Source organism: Pseudophryne corroboree, chromosome 9, assembly GCF_028390025.1.
Source record: "Pseudophryne corroboree isolate aPseCor3 chromosome 9, aPseCor3.hap2, whole genome shotgun sequence".
Classification (NCBI taxonomy): Eukaryota; Metazoa; Chordata; class Amphibia; order Anura; family Myobatrachidae; genus Pseudophryne; species Pseudophryne corroboree.
In genome coordinates, this window is record NC_086452.1 from 329272175 (window position 1) to 329291066 (window position 18892).

Here is an 18892-nt window from a genome sequence, read left to right on the forward strand (position 1 = left end):
CTCTAGTGCGCATGCACAAATCACTCGGATATGGCCATGGCAGCCATTTTCCAAGTGATTCCTGCCTGCACTAGAGGGTAGTCGCTGCAGGACTCCGGGAATGGTAAGTATATTAAATGGGTGCAGTGTGTGCGGTGTGGGCCCCCTGGACCCAGGGGCCCGTGTGCACTGCACACACTGCACCCATTATAGAAACGCCAATGTGTACCTGCCAAAAAGGTACAGTTGGAGGGTATGTAATAACAACAGTCACCTTCCTGTCCTTAAGCCTCAGCTGCAGCACGTCCTACATGAGGGTGAGCCTGGCCTCCTTGTCCCCGATTCTGTCCTCATCTCCCTGCTCTTCGTCCACTCCCTAGGCTGTCCTCTTCTGGTCGATGTGGGTGGCCTTGGCACAGCGATGCACTGGGCCAGAGTTGTGCTGGGTGACAAAGCTCATACTGTGCTGGGCGTGGGATTTATTATTATTATTATCCTTTATTTATATGGCGCCACAAGGGTTCCGCAGCGCCCAATTACAGAGTACATAAACAAATAATCAAACAGGAAAACAGCAACTTACAGTTGATGAGAGTATAGGACAAGTACAGGGTAAATAAACATAGCTACATCAGCAGATGACACTGGAATAAGTATCAGGTGGCAGAAGACTGCTTGATTTGGTGCAGTTGAAGATTATTAAAGTAAGAAAAGGATAAGCACATGAGGGAAGAGGGCCCTGCTCGTGAGAGCTTACATTCTAAAGGGGAGGGGTAGACAGACAGGGGTGACACAGATGGGGTACATAGAGAACGTAGAACAGAGGGTTAGGATGAGATTTGGCTGGGTTTGGTGAAGTGGGTCTTGAGAGCCCGTTTGAAGTTTTGTAGAGAGGTGGAGAGTCTGAGGGGGAGAGGTAGGGAATTCCAAAGAAGTGGTGCAGCACGTGAAAAATCTTGGAGGTAGGAGTGGGAGGAAGTAATCCGTAGGCAGGAGAGTCGGCGTGCATTAGCAGAGCGAAGAGGACGGGTGGGAGTGTAAAGGGAGATAAGGTCAGAGATGTAGATGGGAGAGGAGTGGGTGAGGACTTTGTAAGCGAGTGTGAAAAGCTTGAAATGGATTCTGAAAGGGAAGGGGAGCCAGTGAAGGTCTAGTAAGAGAGGAGAGGTGGACGTAGTGCGTTTGGTGAGGAAGATGAGCCAGGCAGCAGCATTGAGGATAGATTGGAGTGGAGAGAGGTATTTGTCAGGAATGCCAGTCAGAAGCAGATTACAGTAGTCCAGTCTGGAGATTACCAGTGAGTGGATAAGACTCTTAGTAGCATCCTGGGTCAGAAAAGGTCTGATCCTGGAAATATTTTTTAGATGAAAATGGCAGGTTTGTGAGAGGTGCTGAATGTGTGGTTTGAAGGAGAGGGAGGAATCAAGGATTACTCGAAGACAGCGCACTTGGGGGCTAGAGGAGATAGTAGTGCCATCAATAGATAATGAGATTATAGGAGGTGAGGTTATGCGGGAGGGAGGGAAGATGATCAGCTCGGTCTTAGACATGTTAAGTTTAAGAAAGCGCTGGGACATCCAGGAAGAGGTAGCAGAGAGACAGTTGGAGATACGAGATCTAGGATACTATACTATATCGAGAGGGATAAGAACAACATGCTGGGTGAGCGGCGAAGAGTTATCTGCCTCAGACCCCAATCTTCCTCCGGTATGGTCTCTGGTCCTGAGCTAGAGAGGAGAGGAGGCTGCAGGCTGCTCAGCCAAGATGGTGGCTGTAAACAAATAGAAACCAGCCTATGTGATGGTCGGGCCTGAATCTGTGGGCCCTTGGGACCTGCCAAGCACCTAGGTTGCGTTGCGGTAAATCCTGATCCCGGGCACTACACTATAGATACTATATAAGGTAACGCTCCTCCCCTCTCTCCCTCTGGCAAGGCTGAGCTCACTCCAGTAACAGCCAGCAACAGGCTGGTGTGTAGACATATGTGCTGGGGAATCAGTTTGCAAGGTGATACAGGGTGCCGTGGGATGCATTGGCAGGGTGATACATGGCAGCCTGTTATTTATTACGTGATCCGTGGTGATGAACAGTGAATGAAGTGGAAACACTTTCAGCCAACAGGTTTCTCAGCCCCAACTGCTTATTTCACATACAGAACCCCCCCCATCTCACACCCTGCGTCCTGAGAGCCTGGAGCAACGGGTCTCCTGCTTCTCTCTCACCCTCCGCATAAGAGGCTGTGGCCTGGAGCAACAGGTCCTTGCAGCAGTGTAAAGCTGGCAGCGGCCGCCAGACAGTCCTCCTGGCTTGCAGACCGGCTGCTATTCAAAGAAGCTTGGGCCGCGCTTTGAATCTGGCGCTGATTGTGCAGGATTTTGCCCCATTTCTGAATTCAGACTGGTGTCGGGATCCCGGTGTCGATATTCTGACTGCCAGGTTCCCGACAGCCGGGAACCTGACTGCTTCCCATAAGAAACTGTTAATGAATAAAAAGGCAATTCAAATGCTGTACCCCGTTGTTGCCACCTCTCCTCCACCTTTGGTGATCTCCCCAGCCTCCAAGACAACCTCAGCTACTGCTGAACATGCAACAATGTCTTCTTGTCTCTACTCCCAGCAGATAAACTTTGGCACACAGCTACTACGGGTTGATGGATGACCACAAGAGAACTCATGGAGAATGGAAGTGCCAACCTTCATCAAACCGAGAAGAAGGAGGTTCAGGTTAATAAAAATGGTGAAGGCCTATCATGGTCGGCAACTGCCAACTGTCTTAAGCTTTTTACAGTGACTTTCCTGTCTCCACCAACCTTTCACAGAGGCATAGAGACTGCTTTAGTACTGGTGACTGATAATGTTTCTGCCTTTCAGCAGCCACACTTACCCCACCACCAGCTACAAGTGTTATTCCCCTACCTTATGTATCAGTGGTATCCCATGCCTTTTAGATTGCAAGTTTATTTGGGCAGAGGCTTAAAGTATTTACCTTTGGTTTCATGTCATTGCATGTTTTTTGTTTGTGTTATGATCCCCCTCAATGTACAGCTCTGCATAATATGTTGGTCATTTAGAAATAGGGCTAGGTACACACTGTCCGAGGTCTGGAAGATGAAACATCGCAAACGATATATCATCAGTGCATATACACTGTATGATGTATCGCATGTGACCGCATCCACCTACATCCCGAAGCATGCAGGCCTGTCAGCTATCTTTTGCTCTCAAGTGCAGAACAAAAGATATCTGACGTCGTACACAACCCGCGGGAGCGTACATCATATACAATATCTCCCGTTCACACTGTCCGATGTGACTGATATATCATCTGATCTGGCGGCTCTTACGATATATCAGGTGCACATCGGACAGTATGTACCTAGCCTAATAAAAGATTGTGTACACACTGTCCGATGTGATACTTTGTTGTGGACACTGTCCACTGATGTAAAACCTGAGCTGAAATGATTCTGTGGCACAGGGAGTAATATTTAAGGGCCCTATACATTAGGCGATATGCCGTCGAGGTGCCAGACGGCGATACGGCGGGGGAGGGGGGGGGGGAGGGTGACGGGGGGAGTGAAGTTTCTTTACTCCTCCCGTCACCCGGCCCTATAGCAATGTATGCTAATATGGACAAGATTGTCCATATTGGTCTAAATGTATAAGCGACCCGGCACTAACGATGAACGAGCGCGGGGCTACGCATCGGTCATCGTTGGTGCCTACACACTGAACAATATCAACGAGTTACGAGAACGTTCATATCGTTCAGTGAAAAGCCTAATGTGTAGTGCCTTTGGGTCTAGGTAATGTACCTGAGGTCTGGCGTTTAGGCTCAGCTGAATCCCCCACTGTCCTAACATAGGAAACCATTGCTCCCTTCTCTCCTGCAGACAGCGGCCTGTGGGAACAGCAGGAACAAGGAGAGCTGAGTTGGTGCTTACAGGCTGATGACATAATTAACCTTTGGTCACCTTTTCCAATTACAATATTTATTTATTTTTACCCAAAACTAAATGATCAGTTTTCAGGTTGAATGAGCATTTAGGTGGCTCTAATCCAAGAATGATATTCTAATATGCACTACAGTTTTGTAAGAACAAATTATCAATAATTTCATAATTTTTTCAAGTTTATCTATAAGGCACCATAGATTTTGCAGCGGTGTCCAGAGGAATATAGATATGACATACAGGGAAAGAGTTTGTGCAGAATAAGGAGTGCATGGACACAGTTAATGACCAAATCGCATGGTATACAGACAACATTGGCATAATGACATATATTAAAATTACAGTTAAGCAGAATAAAATGAATGGATATAATAATAATAATAATAATAATAATAATAATAATAATAATAATAATAGTAAAAGATGAGGACATCATATATTAACCTGTTTGAGGTGATATAAGGTAATAATGGAAACCTGAACTGTGAGCTAATTCCAGCTACCCCAGGACAGGTCACACAGTTCAGTAAAGACCAAATTATGACAGAAGCAAATCTGTCTGACAATTTCTGACCCTCTATGAGTCCAGAGCCCCTCTTTCTTCCACCAGGCTGCAGTGTGAATACAAGCTGTGATCACATGTAGAGAAGAGATCATCCAGCCCAGTGCTGTCAGATTCCTGTGCACAACCACTAACTGCTCAAACGAACAGCAAGAGAAAGAGAAGGGAGAGGAGAAGCAACGAGGAAGCAGCAGAGTGGGAGAGATACTGGGAGAAACAGAACAACTGAGGGATAGGAAAGTGGCATTGAAGCGTTTCAAGAGATGCAAAAAGATTCTTCGCTAGCTAAAAAGTAAAAGATACTCAGCAATAACGAAATACCACAGATTTACAAATGAAAGAAGCAGGACAATTATCAGATGTAGGGAATTAAAAATAATGAACTGCTGAAAGAATAGTGGGCTACCTAGAGAATGGGGAAATTTATGTGGACAGCAATTAAAGGGATACAAATGCTGAAAACTAGAGGCTGAGTGATAATATAGAGGACAACATGTTATTTGTCAGTAATATAAACCATGCACAACACATAGCAAACTAGACATTTATCCAGGCACTAAAATGAAATGTGTGGCACATGGGGGGATAAGGAGCACTGCTGTAGACTACACAGGCTGTAAAGTTAGCATTCCGGGACAGAAAGTCAGAGCCTGAGGAAGGTGATATCTCTCTATGTGCAGCACCTTCAGCATCCGCCCAGGTAAGAACTCATCCTTCTTATGCCATTTTGCTGATGCTGCCACTATCTTGCTTTCATGTTATTTTTCATCATATTAAACTGTATAATAGTAGTAAATAGATTACATGAGAAGTGTTTCCATTTAAAATTGAACTCTCTAATATTGGGACTTGTACATAGGAATTACAGTTAACTTGTATCGCAATAGTGCTAGTTTGATAAATTGTTGCACACTTTATTTATATAGGTATAATTGTTGCACAGATTTATATAGCCATAAAACCATACATAACAATATCAGTATAAATATCTACTTCTGGATAAATATTATGTACACAAGGGCAATATTAAGATATGAAGATAGCATTTTCACCTTTAGTTAAAATAAATAAGAAAATGATGCAACAGCTATGTTAAAGCAGATAAAATACATGCATATATAGTTTTAATGTGTGTGTGTGTGTGTGTGTGTGTGTGTGTGTGTGTGTGTGTGTGTGTGTGTGTGTATATAAATAAAAGATCTGCAGCGATACTTTCACATTGTGCAATATTGTGTAATAATTGGACAGAAAGGTAATAATTACATCAATGTGAAATAGTTATTTTTGGACTTAATATTGTTGTAGTTAAAAAGAACAAATTTATATTATTAATATTATACCAAATCTAACAATGAGAAACCTATTAATGTATATCATCTGTGTCTGAATTTCTTAACTTTGTGAAGTTATGACAATTATTTTGATTTTCCGTATTTATCATCTGCCAACTATGACATGTTTCATATGTGAGATCTCGACTGTCCCAGCGTGTACTAAGATAGCCAAGTGTATATACTTTTATACAGTTAGTGTTGTGTTTATTATCCAACAGTTATTTATAGCTATTTAATATTAATAATCAGCAATCCATCCCCTCTCTTTTAGCTCTCTCCTCCATCTAAATCCCTGCCCTTTTTTTATCTCTTCTCCTCTCTTTCTCCTCTCACTATTTATATATATATATATATATATATATATATATATATATAGAGAGAGAGAGAGAGAGAGAGAGAGAGAGAGAGAGAGAGAGATGCATTACTAAAGTTCTCTGCCATTTGCAAATTATAAGAGAGTTTTCTTAAAGACACAATTTCCTACCTTCAGAACAGTACTAAAGTATTCATGAGCTTTGAAAAAAGATCAAAAACCCAATTACAACATATAATATGCCCATTACCATTGTAGTATCTTGGACAAAATGCTGGTTGTATTTAAGATAAACATTAAGTCAAGCACTTTGTCTAGCAGCCATATTTGAAAATAATTTCTAATATATTTCCATAGAAACACAGCATCTGACGTTGTTAAGAGCCACTTAACTTACCCTTTCTTGTCTACTGTAAAACCCCAACACCCTGTTTGAGCGCTGACCTTATATTATATTCAGGCTATATTTAGCTCTATCAATACAGCTTACAATTCCTTTACTACTGTATATAATCTCCTACCACTTCAGGGAGACACTTCTTTGTCCACTGTCTTTGATGCTGAGGCAGATAGACCATTTGTTATATTGTGGTCTATTCATTATAAATTTATTTATACAAAACCAGGAGAAAATTTTCACCTACTTTTGTATAAATGAAGTTTCAGTACCATTCATTAAAAGGTAACGCATAGTATGAGGACCTTGGGGGTCATTCCGAGTTGATTGCTAGATAAAAATATTTGCAGCGCAGCGATTAAGTGAAAAAGCGGCACTTCTGCGCATGTGTATGCGATGCAATGCGCACGTGCAATGTACTTTCACAACAGCCGATGTAGTTTTACACAAGATCTAGCAAGGCTTTTCTTTCGCAATGTCCGCCGCAGAATGATTGACATGAAGTGGGCGTTTCTGGGTGTCAACTGACCGTTTTCAGGGAGTGTTTGGAAAAACGCAGGCATGGCTGGGAGAACGCAGGGCGTGTTTGTGACGTCAAATCCGGAACTGAACAGTCTGAAGTGATCGCAAGCGCTGAGTAGTTCTGGAGCTACTCTGAAATTGCACTTTTTTTTTTTGTAGCCGCTCTGCACTCCTTTCGTTCGCACTTCTGCTAAGCTAAAATACACTCCCAGTGGGAGGCGGCATAGCGTTTGCACGGCTGCTAAATACTGCTAGCGAGCGATCAACTCGGAATGACCCCCTTTAATTAATCAAGCTCCGAAAATACAATATTTTGGTTATTGACTGCGGGAACATTCACCATCTCTAGATGGCATTTGTTTCTGCAACTATAGTAAGATGACAGACTGCGCTCCTTATGAGTAGAGGTGTAGACTGTTAGTCTGCAGCTTGGGAATGACAGGGGGATCCTCTACCCCTGAAGGAAAGAGTTATGCAATGGAAGTAGGGTCCCAGTGCACGACCCACAATATCGTTAACAGATTCAATATTCAGCACCTGTGCAGCTAATCAGTCAGTAAATCACAATGTTTCACAACAGCTTGCTGTCTGTTTCCATAGGAAGTGGGCATAACTTCACAACTATATATTAAGTTATCAAATTACAAATGTATAAATTGTATAATCACCCTCCTACACGCACAATTGGCAGCTTTACATGTAATGCCTAAGTATAATGCCAGTAACACGTAATGCCCCAGCAAATTGCCAGTATAGTGCCGGTTACAAGTAATACACGAGTATAGTGCCGGGTTACATGTAATACGCCAGTATAGTGCCGGTTACACGTAATACGCCAGTATAGTGCCGGTTACACGTAATACGCCAGTATAACGCCAGTTACACGTAATACGCAAGTATAGTGCCGGTTGCACGTAATACGCCAGTATAGTGCCAGTTACACGTAATACGCCAGTATAGTGCCAGTTACACGTAATACGCCAGTATAGTGCCAGTTACACGTAATACGCCAGCACAGTGCCAGTTACACGTAATACGCCAGTATAGTGCCAGTTACACGTAATACGCCAGTATAGTGCCAGTTACACGTAATACGCCAGTATAGTGCCAGTTACATGTAATACGCCAGTATAGTGCCGGTTACAAGTATAACACAAGTATAGTGCCAGTTACATGTAATACGCCAGTATAGTGCCAGTTACACGTAATACGCCAGTATAGTGCCGATTGCACGTAATATGCCAGTATAGTGCCGGTTACAAGTAATACATGAGTATAGTGCCGGGTTACATGTAATACGCCAGAATAGTGCCGGTTACACGTAATACGCCAGTATAGTGCCAGTTACATGTAATACGCCAGTATAGTGCTGGTTACACGTAATATGCCAGTATAGTGACAGTTACACGTAATATGCCAGTATAGTGCCGGTTACACGTAATACGCCAGTATAGTGCCAGTTACATGTAATACGCCAGTATAGTGCTGGTTACACGTAATATGCCAGTATAGTGCCAGTCACACGTAATATGCCAGTATAGTGCCGGTTGCACGTAATACGCCAGTATAGTGCCAGTTACACGTAATACGCCAGTATAGTGCCAGTTACACGAAGTAATACACAAGTATAGTGCCGGGTTACATGTAATACGCCAGTATAGTGCCAGTTACACGTAATACGCCAGTACAGTGCCGATTGCACGTAATATGCCAGTATAGTGCCGGTTACAAGTAATACACGAGTATAGTGCCGGGATACATGTAATACGCCAGAATAGTGCCAGTTACACGTAATATGCCAGAATAGTGCCGGTTACATGTAATACGCCAGTATAGTGCCGGTTACATGTAATACGCCAGTATAGTGCCGGTTGCACGTAATACGCCAGTATAGTGCCGGTTACACGTAATACGCCAGTATAGTGCCAGTTACATGTAATACGCCAGTATAGTGCTGGTTACACGTAATATGCCAGTATAGTGCCAGTTACACGTAATATGCCAGTATAGTGCCGGTTACAAGTAATACACGAGTATAGTGCCGGGTTACATGTAATACGCCAGTATAGTGCCGGTTACACGTAATACGCCAGTATAGTGCCGGTTGCATGTAATACGCCAGTATAGTGCCAGTTACAGGTAATACGCCAGTATAGTGCCAGTTACACGAAGTAATACACAAGTATAGTGCCGGGTTACATGTAATACGCCAGTATAGTGCCAGTTACACGTAATACGCCAGTACAGTGCCGATTGCACGTAATATGCCAGTATAGTGCCGGTTACAAGTAATACACGAGTATAGTGCCGGGTTACATGTAATACGCCAGAATAGTGCCAGTTACACGTAATATGCCAGAATAGTGCCGGTTACACGTAATACGCCAGTATAGTGCCGGTTACACGTAATACGCCAGTATAGTGCCGGTTGCACGTAATACGCCAGTATAGTGCCGGTTGCATGTAATATGCCAGTATAGTGCCAGTTACATGTAATACGCCAGTATAGTGCTGGTTACACGTAATATGCCAGTATAGTGCCGGTTACACGTAATATGCCAGTATAGTGCCGGTTACAAGTAATACACGAGTATAGTGCCGGGTTGCATGTAATACGCCAGTATAGTGCCGGTTAAACGTAATACGCCAGTATAGTGCCGGTTACACGTAATACGCCAGTATAATGCCAGTTACATGTAATACGCCAGTATAGTGCCGGTTACACGTAATATGCCAGAATAGTGCCGGTTACACGTAATACGCCAGTATAGTGCCGGTTACACGTAATACGCCAGTATAGTGCCAGTTACATGTAATACGCCAGTATAGTGCTGGTTACACGTAATATGCCAGTATAGTGCCAGTTACACGTAATATGCCAGTATAGTGCCGGTTACAAGTAATACACGAGTATAGTGCCGGGTTACATGTAATACGCCAGTATAGTGCCGGTTACACGTAATACGCCAGTATAGTGCTGGTTACACGTAATACGCCAGTATAATGCCAGTTACACGTAATACGCCAGTATAGTGCCGGTTGCACGTAATACGCCAGTATAGTGCCAGTTACACGTAATACGCCAGTATAGTGCCAGTTACACGTAATACGCCAGTATAGTGCCGGTTGCACGTAATACGCCAGTATAGTGCCAATTACACGTAATACGCCAGTATAGTGCTAGTTACACGTAATACGCCAGTATAGTGCTAGTTACACGTAATATGCCAGTATAGTGCCAGTTACACGTAATATGCCAGTATAGTGCCGGTTACAAGTAATACACGAGTATAGTGCCGGGTTACATGTAATACGCCAGAATAGTGCCGGTTACACGTAATACGCCAGTATAGTGCCGGTTACACGTAATACGCCAGTATAGTGCCGGTTAAATGTAATACGCCAGTATAGTGCTGGTTACACGTAATATGCCAGTATAGTGCCAGTTACACGTAATATGCCAGTATAGTGCCGGTTACAAGTAATACACGAGTATAGTGCCGGGTTACATGTAATACGCCAGTATAGTGCCGGTTACACGTAATAAGCCAGTATAGTGCTGGTTACACATAATACGCCAGTATAACGCCAGTCACACGTAATACGCCAGTATAGTGCCAGTTACACGTTATACGCCAGTATAGTGCCAGTTACATGTAATACGCCAGTATAGTGCCGGTTACAAGTAATACACAAGTATAGTGCCGGGTTACATGTAATACGCCAGTTTAGTGCCAGTTACACGTAATACGCCAGTATAGTGCCAGTTACATGTAATACGCCAGTATAGTGCCGGTTACAAGTAATACACAAGTATAGTGCCAGTTACACGTAATACGCCAGTATAGTGCCGATTGCACGTAATATGCCAGTATAGTGCCGGTTACAAGTAATACACGAGTATAGTGCCGGGTTACATGTAATACGCCAGAATAGTGCCGGTTACACGTAATACGCCAGTATAGTGCCAGTTACATGTAATAAGCCAGTATAGTGCTGGTTACACGTAATATGCCAGTATAGTGCCAGTTACACGTAATATGCCAGTATAGTGCCGGTTACACGTAATACGCCAGTATAGTGCCAGTTACATGTAATACGCCAGTATAGTGCTGGTTACACGTAATATGCCAGTATAGTGCCAGTTACACGTAATATGCCAGTATAGTGCCGGTTACAAGTAATACACGAGTATAGTGCCGGGTTACATGTAATACGCCAGTATAGTGCCGGTTACACGTAATACGCCAGTATAGTGCTGGTTAAATGTAATACGCCAGTATAACGCCAGTTACACGTAATACGCCAGTATAGTGCCGGTTGCACGTAATACGCCAGTATAGTGCCAGTTACACGTAATACGCCAGTATAGTGCCAGTTACACGTAATACGCCAGCACAGTGCCAGTTACACGTAATACGCCAGTATAGTGCCAGTTACACGTAATACGCCAGTATAGTGCCAGTTACACGTAATACGCCAGTATAGTGCCAGTTACATGTAATACGCCAGTATAGTGCCGGTTACAAGTATAACACAAGTATAGTGCCAGTTACATGTAATACGCCAGTATAGTGCCAGTTACACGTAATACGCCAGTATAGTGCCGATTGCACGTAATATGCCAGTATAGTGCCGGTTACAAGTATAACACAAGTATAGTGCCAGTTACATGTAATACGCCAGTATAGTGCTGGTTACACGTAATATGCCAGTATAGTGCCGGTTACACGTAATATGCCAGTATAGTGCCGGTTACAAGTAATACACGAGTATAGTGCCGGGTTGCATGTAATACGCCAGTATAGTGCCGGTTAAACGTAATACGCCAGTATAGTGCCGGTTACACGTAATACGCCAGTATAATGCCAGTTACATGTAATACGCCAGTATAGTGCCGGTTACACGTAATATGCCAGAATAGTGCCGGTTACACGTAATACGCCAGTATAGTGCCGGTTACACGTAATACGCCAGTATAGTGCCAGTTACATGTAATACGCCAGTATAGTGCTGGTTACACGTAATATGCCAGTATAGTGCCAGTTACACGTAATATGCCAGTATAGTGCCGGTTACAAGTAATACACGAGTATAGTGCCGGGTTACATGTAATACGCCAGTATAGTGCCGGTTACACGTAATACGCCAGTATAGTGCTGGTTACACGTAATACGCCAGTATAATGCCAGTTACACGTAATACGCCAGTATAGTGCCGGTTGCACGTAATACGCCAGTATAGTGCCAGTTACACGTAATACGCCAGTATAGTGCCAGTTACACGTAATACGCCAGTATAGTGCCGGTTGCACGTAATACGCCAGTATAGTGCCAATTACACGTAATACGCCAGTATAGTGCTAGTTACACGTAATACGCCAGTATAGTGCTAGTTACACGTAATATGCCAGTATAGTGCCAGTTACACGTAATATGCCAGTATAGTGCCGGTTACAAGTAATACACGAGTATAGTGCCGGGTTACATGTAATACGCCAGAATAGTGCCGGTTACACGTAATACGCCAGTATAGTGCCGGTTACACGTAATACGCCAGTATAGTGCCGGTTAAATGTAATACGCCAGTATAGTGCTGGTTACACGTAATATGCCAGTATAGTGCCAGTTACACGTAATATGCCAGTATAGTGCCGGTTACAAGTAATACACGAGTATAGTGCCGGGTTACATGTAATACGCCAGTATAGTGCCGGTTACACGTAATAAGCCAGTATAGTGCTGGTTACACATAATACGCCAGTATAACGCCAGTCACACGTAATACGCCAGTATAGTGCCAGTTACACGTTATACGCCAGTATAGTGCCAGTTACATGTAATACGCCAGTATAGTGCCGGTTACAAGTAATACACAAGTATAGTGCCGGGTTACATGTAATACGCCAGTTTAGTGCCAGTTACACGTAATACGCCAGTATAGTGCCAGTTACATGTAATACGCCAGTATAGTGCCGGTTACAAGTAATACACAAGTATAGTGCCAGTTACACGTAATACGCCAGTATAGTGCCGATTGCACGTAATATGCCAGTATAGTGCCGGTTACAAGTAATACACGAGTATAGTGCCGGGTTACATGTAATACGCCAGAATAGTGCCGGTTACACGTAATACGCCAGTATAGTGCCAGTTACATGTAATAAGCCAGTATAGTGCTGGTTACACGTAATATGCCAGTATAGTGCCAGTTACACGTAATATGCCAGTATAGTGCCGGTTACACGTAATACGCCAGTATAGTGCCAGTTACATGTAATACGCCAGTATAGTGCTGGTTACACGTAATATGCCAGTATAGTGCCAGTTACACGTAATATGCCAGTATAGTGCCGGTTACAAGTAATACACGAGTATAGTGCCGGGTTACATGTAATACGCCAGTATAGTGCCGGTTACACGTAATACGCCAGTATAGTGCTGGTTAAATGTAATACGCCAGTATAACGCCAGTTACACGTAATACGCCAGTATAGTGCCGGTTGCACGTAATACGCCAGTATAGTGCCAGTTACACGTAATACGCCAGTATAGTGCCAGTTACACGTAATACGCCAGTATAGTGCCAGTTACACGTAATACGCCAGCACAGTGCCAGTTACACGTAATACGCCAGTATAGTGCCAGTTACACGTAATACGCCAGTATAGTGCCAGTTACACGTAATACGCCAGTATAGTGCCAGTTACATGTAATACGCCAGTATAGTGCCGGTTACAAGTATAACACAAGTATAGTGCCAGTTACATGTAATACGCCAGTATAGTGCCAGTTACACGTAATACGCCAGTATAGTGCCGATTGCACGTAATATGCCAGTATAGTGCCGGTTACAAGTATAACACAAGTATAGTGCCAGTTACATGTAATACGCCAGTATAGTGCCAGTTACACGTAATACGCCAGTATAGTGCCGATTGCACGTAATATGCCAGTATAGTGCCGGTTACAAGTAATACATGAGTATAGTGCCGGGTTACATGTAATACGCCAGAATAGTGCCGGTTACACGTAATACGCCAGTATAGTGCCAGTTACATGTAATACGCCAGTATAGTGCTGGTTACATGTAATATGCCAGTATAGTGACAGTTACACGTAATATGCCAGTATAGTGCCGGTTACACGTAATACGCCAGTATAGTGCCAGTTACATGTAATACGCCAGTATAGTGCTGGTTACACGTAATATGCCAGTATAGTGCCAGTCACACGTAATATTCCAGTATAGTGCCGGTTGCACGTAATACGCCAGTATAGTGCCAGTTACACGTAATACGCCAGTATAGTGCCAGTTACACGAAGTAATACACAAGTATAGTGCCGGTTTACATGTAATACGCCAGTATAGTGCCAGTTACACGTAATACGCCAGTACAGTGCCGATTGCACGTAATATGCCAGTATAGTGCCGGTTACAAGTAATACACGAGTATAGTGCCGGGATACATGTAATACGCCAGAATAGTGCCAGTTACACGTAATATGCCAGAATAGTGCCGGTTACATGTAATACGCCAGTATAGTGCCGGTTACATGTAATACGCCAGTATAGTGCCGGTTGCACGTAATACGCCAGTATAGTGCCGGTTACACGTAATACGCCAGTATAGTGCCAGTTACATGTAATACGCCAGTATAGTGCTGGTTACACGTAATATGCCAGTATAGTGCCAGTTACACGTAATATGCCAGTATAGTGCCGGTTACAAGTAATACACGAGTATAGTGCCGGGTTACATGTAATACGCCAGTATAGTGCCGGTTACACGTAATACGCCAGTATAGTGCCGGTTGCATGTAATACGCCAGTATAGTGCCAGTTACAGGTAATACGCCAGTATAGTGCCAGTTACACGAAGTAATACACAAGTATAGTGCCGGGTTACATGTAATACGCCAGTATAGTGCCAGTTACACGTAATACGCCAGTACAGTGCCGATTGCACGTAATATGCCAGTATAGTGCCGGTTACAAGTAATACACGAGTATAGTGCCGGGTTACATGTAATACGCCAGAATAGTGCCAGTTACACGTAATATGCCAGAATAGTGCCGGTTACACGTAATACGCCAGTATAGTGCCGGTTACACGTAATACGCCAGTATAGTGCCGGTTGCACGTAATACGCCAGTATAGTGCCGGTTGCATGTAATATGCCAGTATAGTGCCAGTTACATGTAATACGCCAGTATAGTGCTGGTTACACGTAATATGCCAGTATAGTGCCGGTTACACGTAATATGCCAGTATAGTGCCGGTTACAAGTAATACACGAGTATAGTGCCGGGTTGCATGTAATACGCCAGTATAGTGCCGGTTAAACGTAATACGCCAGTATAGTGCCGGTTACACGTAATACGCCAGTATAATGCCAGTTACATGTAATACGCCAGTATAGTGCCGGTTACACGTAATATGCCAGAATAGTGCCGGTTACACGTAATACGCCAGTATAGTGCCGGTTACACGTAATACGCCAGTATAGTGCCAGTTACATGTAATACGCCAGTATAGTGCCGGTTACACGTAATATGCCAGTATAGTGCCAGTTACACGTAATATGCCAGTATAGTGCCGGTTACAAGTAATACACGAGTATAGTGCCGGGTTACATGTAATACGCCAGTATAGTGCCGGTTACACGTAATACGCCAGTATAGTGCTGGTTACACGTAATACGCCAGTATAATGCCAGTTACACGTAATACGCCAGTATAGTGCCGGTTGCACGTAATACGCCAGTATAGTGCCAGTTACACGTAATACGCCAGTATAGTGCCAGTTACACGTAATACGCCAGTACAGTGCCAGTTACACGTAATACGCCAGTATAGTGCCGATTGCACGTAATACGCCCGTATAGTGCCAGTTACACGTAATACGCCAGTACAGTGCCAGTTACACGTAATACGCCAGTGTAGTGCCAGTTACACGTAATACTCCAGTATAGTGCCAGTTACACGTAATACGCCAGTATAGTGCCGGTTGCACGTAATACGCCAGTATAGTGCCAATTACACGTAATACGCCAGTATAGTGCTAGTTACACGTAATACGCCAGTATAGTGCTAGTTACACGTAATATGCCAGTATAGTGCCAGTTACACGTAATATGCCAGTATAGTGCCGGTTACAAGTAATACACGAGTATAGTGCCGGGGTACATGTAATACGCCAGAATAGTGCCGGTTACACGTAATACGCCAGTATAGTGCCGGTTACACGTAATACGCCAGTATAGTGCCGGTTACATGTAATACGCCAGTATAGTGCTGGTTACACGTAATATGCCAGTATAGTGCCAGTTACACGTAATATGCCAGTATAGTGCCGGTTACAAGTAATACACGAGTATAGTGCCGGGTTACATGTAATACGCCAGTATAGTGCCGGTTACACGTAATAAGCCAGTATAGTGCTGGTTACACATAATACGCCAGTATAACGCCAGTCACACGTAATACGCCAGTATAGTGCCAGTTACACGTTATACGCCAGTATAGTGCCAGTTACATGTAATACGCCAGTATAGTACCGGTTACAAGTAATACACAAGTATAGTGCCGGGTTACATGTAATACGCCAGTTTAGTGCCAGTTACACGTAATACGCCAGTATAGTGCCAGTTACATGTAATACGCCAGTATAGTGCCGGTTACAAGTAATACACAAGTATAGTGCCAGTTACACGTAATACGCCAGTATAGTGCCGATTGCACGTAATATGCCAGTATAGTGCCGGTTACAAGTAATACACGAGTATAGTGCCGGGTTACATGTAATACGCCAGAATAGTGCCGGTTACACGTAATACGCCAGTATAGTGCCAGTTACATGTAATATGCCAGTATAGTGCCGGTTACACGTAATACGCCAGTATAGTGCCAGTTACATGTAATACGCCAGTATAGTGCTGGTTACACGTAATATGCCAGTATAGTGCCAGTCACACGTAATATTCCAGTATAGTGCCGGTTGCACGTAATACGCCAGTATAGTGCCAGTTACACGTAATACGCCAGTATAGTGCCAGTTACACGAAGTAATACACAAGTATAGTGCCGGTTTACATGTAATACGCCAGTATAGTGCCAGTTACACGTAATACGCCAGTACAGTGCCGATTGCACGTAATATGCCAGTATAGTGCCGGTTACAAGTAATACACGAGTATAGTGCCGGGATACATGTAATACGCCAGAATAGTGCCAGTTACACGTAATATGCCAGAATAGTGCCGGTTACATGTAATACGCCAGTATAGTGCCGGTTACATGTAATACGCCAGTATAGTGCCGGTTGCACGTAATACGCCAGTATAGTGCCGGTTACACGTAATACGCCAGTATAGTGCCAGTTACATGTAATACGCCAGTATAGTGCTGGTTACACGTAATATGCCAGTATAGTGCCAGTTACACGTAATATGCCAGTATAGTGCCGGTTACAAGTAATACACGAGTATAGTGCCGGGTTACATGTAATACGCCAGTATAGTGCCGGTTACACGTAATACGCCAGTATAGTGCCGGTTGCATGTAATACGCCAGTATAGTGCCAGTTACAGGTAATACGCCAGTATAGTGCCAGTTACACGAAGTAATACACAAGTATAGTGCCGGGTTACATGTAATACGCCAGTATAGTGCCAGTTACACGTAATACGCCAGTACAGTGCCGATTGCACGTAATATGCCAGTATAGTGCCGGTTACAAGTAATACACGAGTATAGTGCCGGGTTACATGTAATACGCCAGAATAGTGCCAGTTACACGTAATATGCCAGAATAGTGCCGGTTACACGTAATACGCCAGTATAGTGCCGGTTACACGTAATACGCCAGTATAGTGCCGGTTGCACGTAATACGCCAGTATAGTGCCGGTTGCATGTAATATGCCAGTATAGTGCCAGTTACATGTAATACGCCAGTATAGTGCTGGTTACACGTAATATGCCAGTATAGTGCCGGTTACACGTAATATGCCAGTATAGTGCCGGTTACAAGTAATACACGAGTATAGTGCCGGGTTGCATGTAATACGCCAGTATAGTGCCGGTTAAACGTAATACGCCAGTATAGTGCCGGTTACACGTAATACGCCAGTATAATGCCAGTTACATGTAATACGCCAGTATAGTGCCGGTTACACGTAATATGCCAGAATAGTGCCGGTTACACGTAATACGCCAGTATAGTGCCGGTTACACGTAATACGCCAGTATAGTGCCAGTTACATGTAATACGCCAGTATAGTGCCGGTTACACGTAATATGCCAGTATAGTGCCAGTTACACGTAATATGCCAGTATAGTGCCGGTTACAAGTAATACACGAGTATAGTGCCGGGTTACATGTAATACGCCAGTATAGTGCCGGTTACACGTAATACGCCAGTATAGTGCTGGTTACACGTAATACGCCAGTATAATGCCAGTTACACGTAATACGCCAGTATAGTGCCGGTTGCACGTAATACGCCAGTATAGTGCCAGTTACACGTAATACGCCAGTATAGTGCCAGTTACACGTAATACGCCAGTACAGTGCCAGTTACACGTAATACGCCAGTATAGTGCCGATTGCACGTAATACGCCCGTATAGTGCCAGTTACACGTAATACGCCAGTACAGTGCCAGTTACACGTAATACGCCAGTGTAGTGCCAGTTACACGTAATACTCCAGTATAGTGCCAGTTACACGTAATACGCCAGTATAGTGCCGGTTGCACGTAATACGCCAGTATAGTGCCAATTACACGTAATACGCCAGTATAGTGCTAGTTACACGTAATACGCCAGTAT

At 43.7% G+C, this 18892-nt stretch overlaps 1 protein-coding gene across 2 annotated transcripts in view; it reads left to right on the forward strand.

The window, feature by feature from the left end:
- The first annotated feature begins 4587 nt into the window (after positions 1 to 4587).
- KCNJ4 (potassium inwardly rectifying channel subfamily J member 4) overlaps positions 4588 to 18892 on the forward strand; it is a 189760-nt gene continuing 175455 nt past the window's right edge. For both annotated transcript variants that reach the window (XM_063940540.1, XM_063940541.1), the window contains exon 1: positions 4588 to 5194. The gene's annotated coding sequence lies outside the window, so the exon portion shown is untranslated. The remainder of the gene's footprint in view (positions 5195 to 18892) is intronic.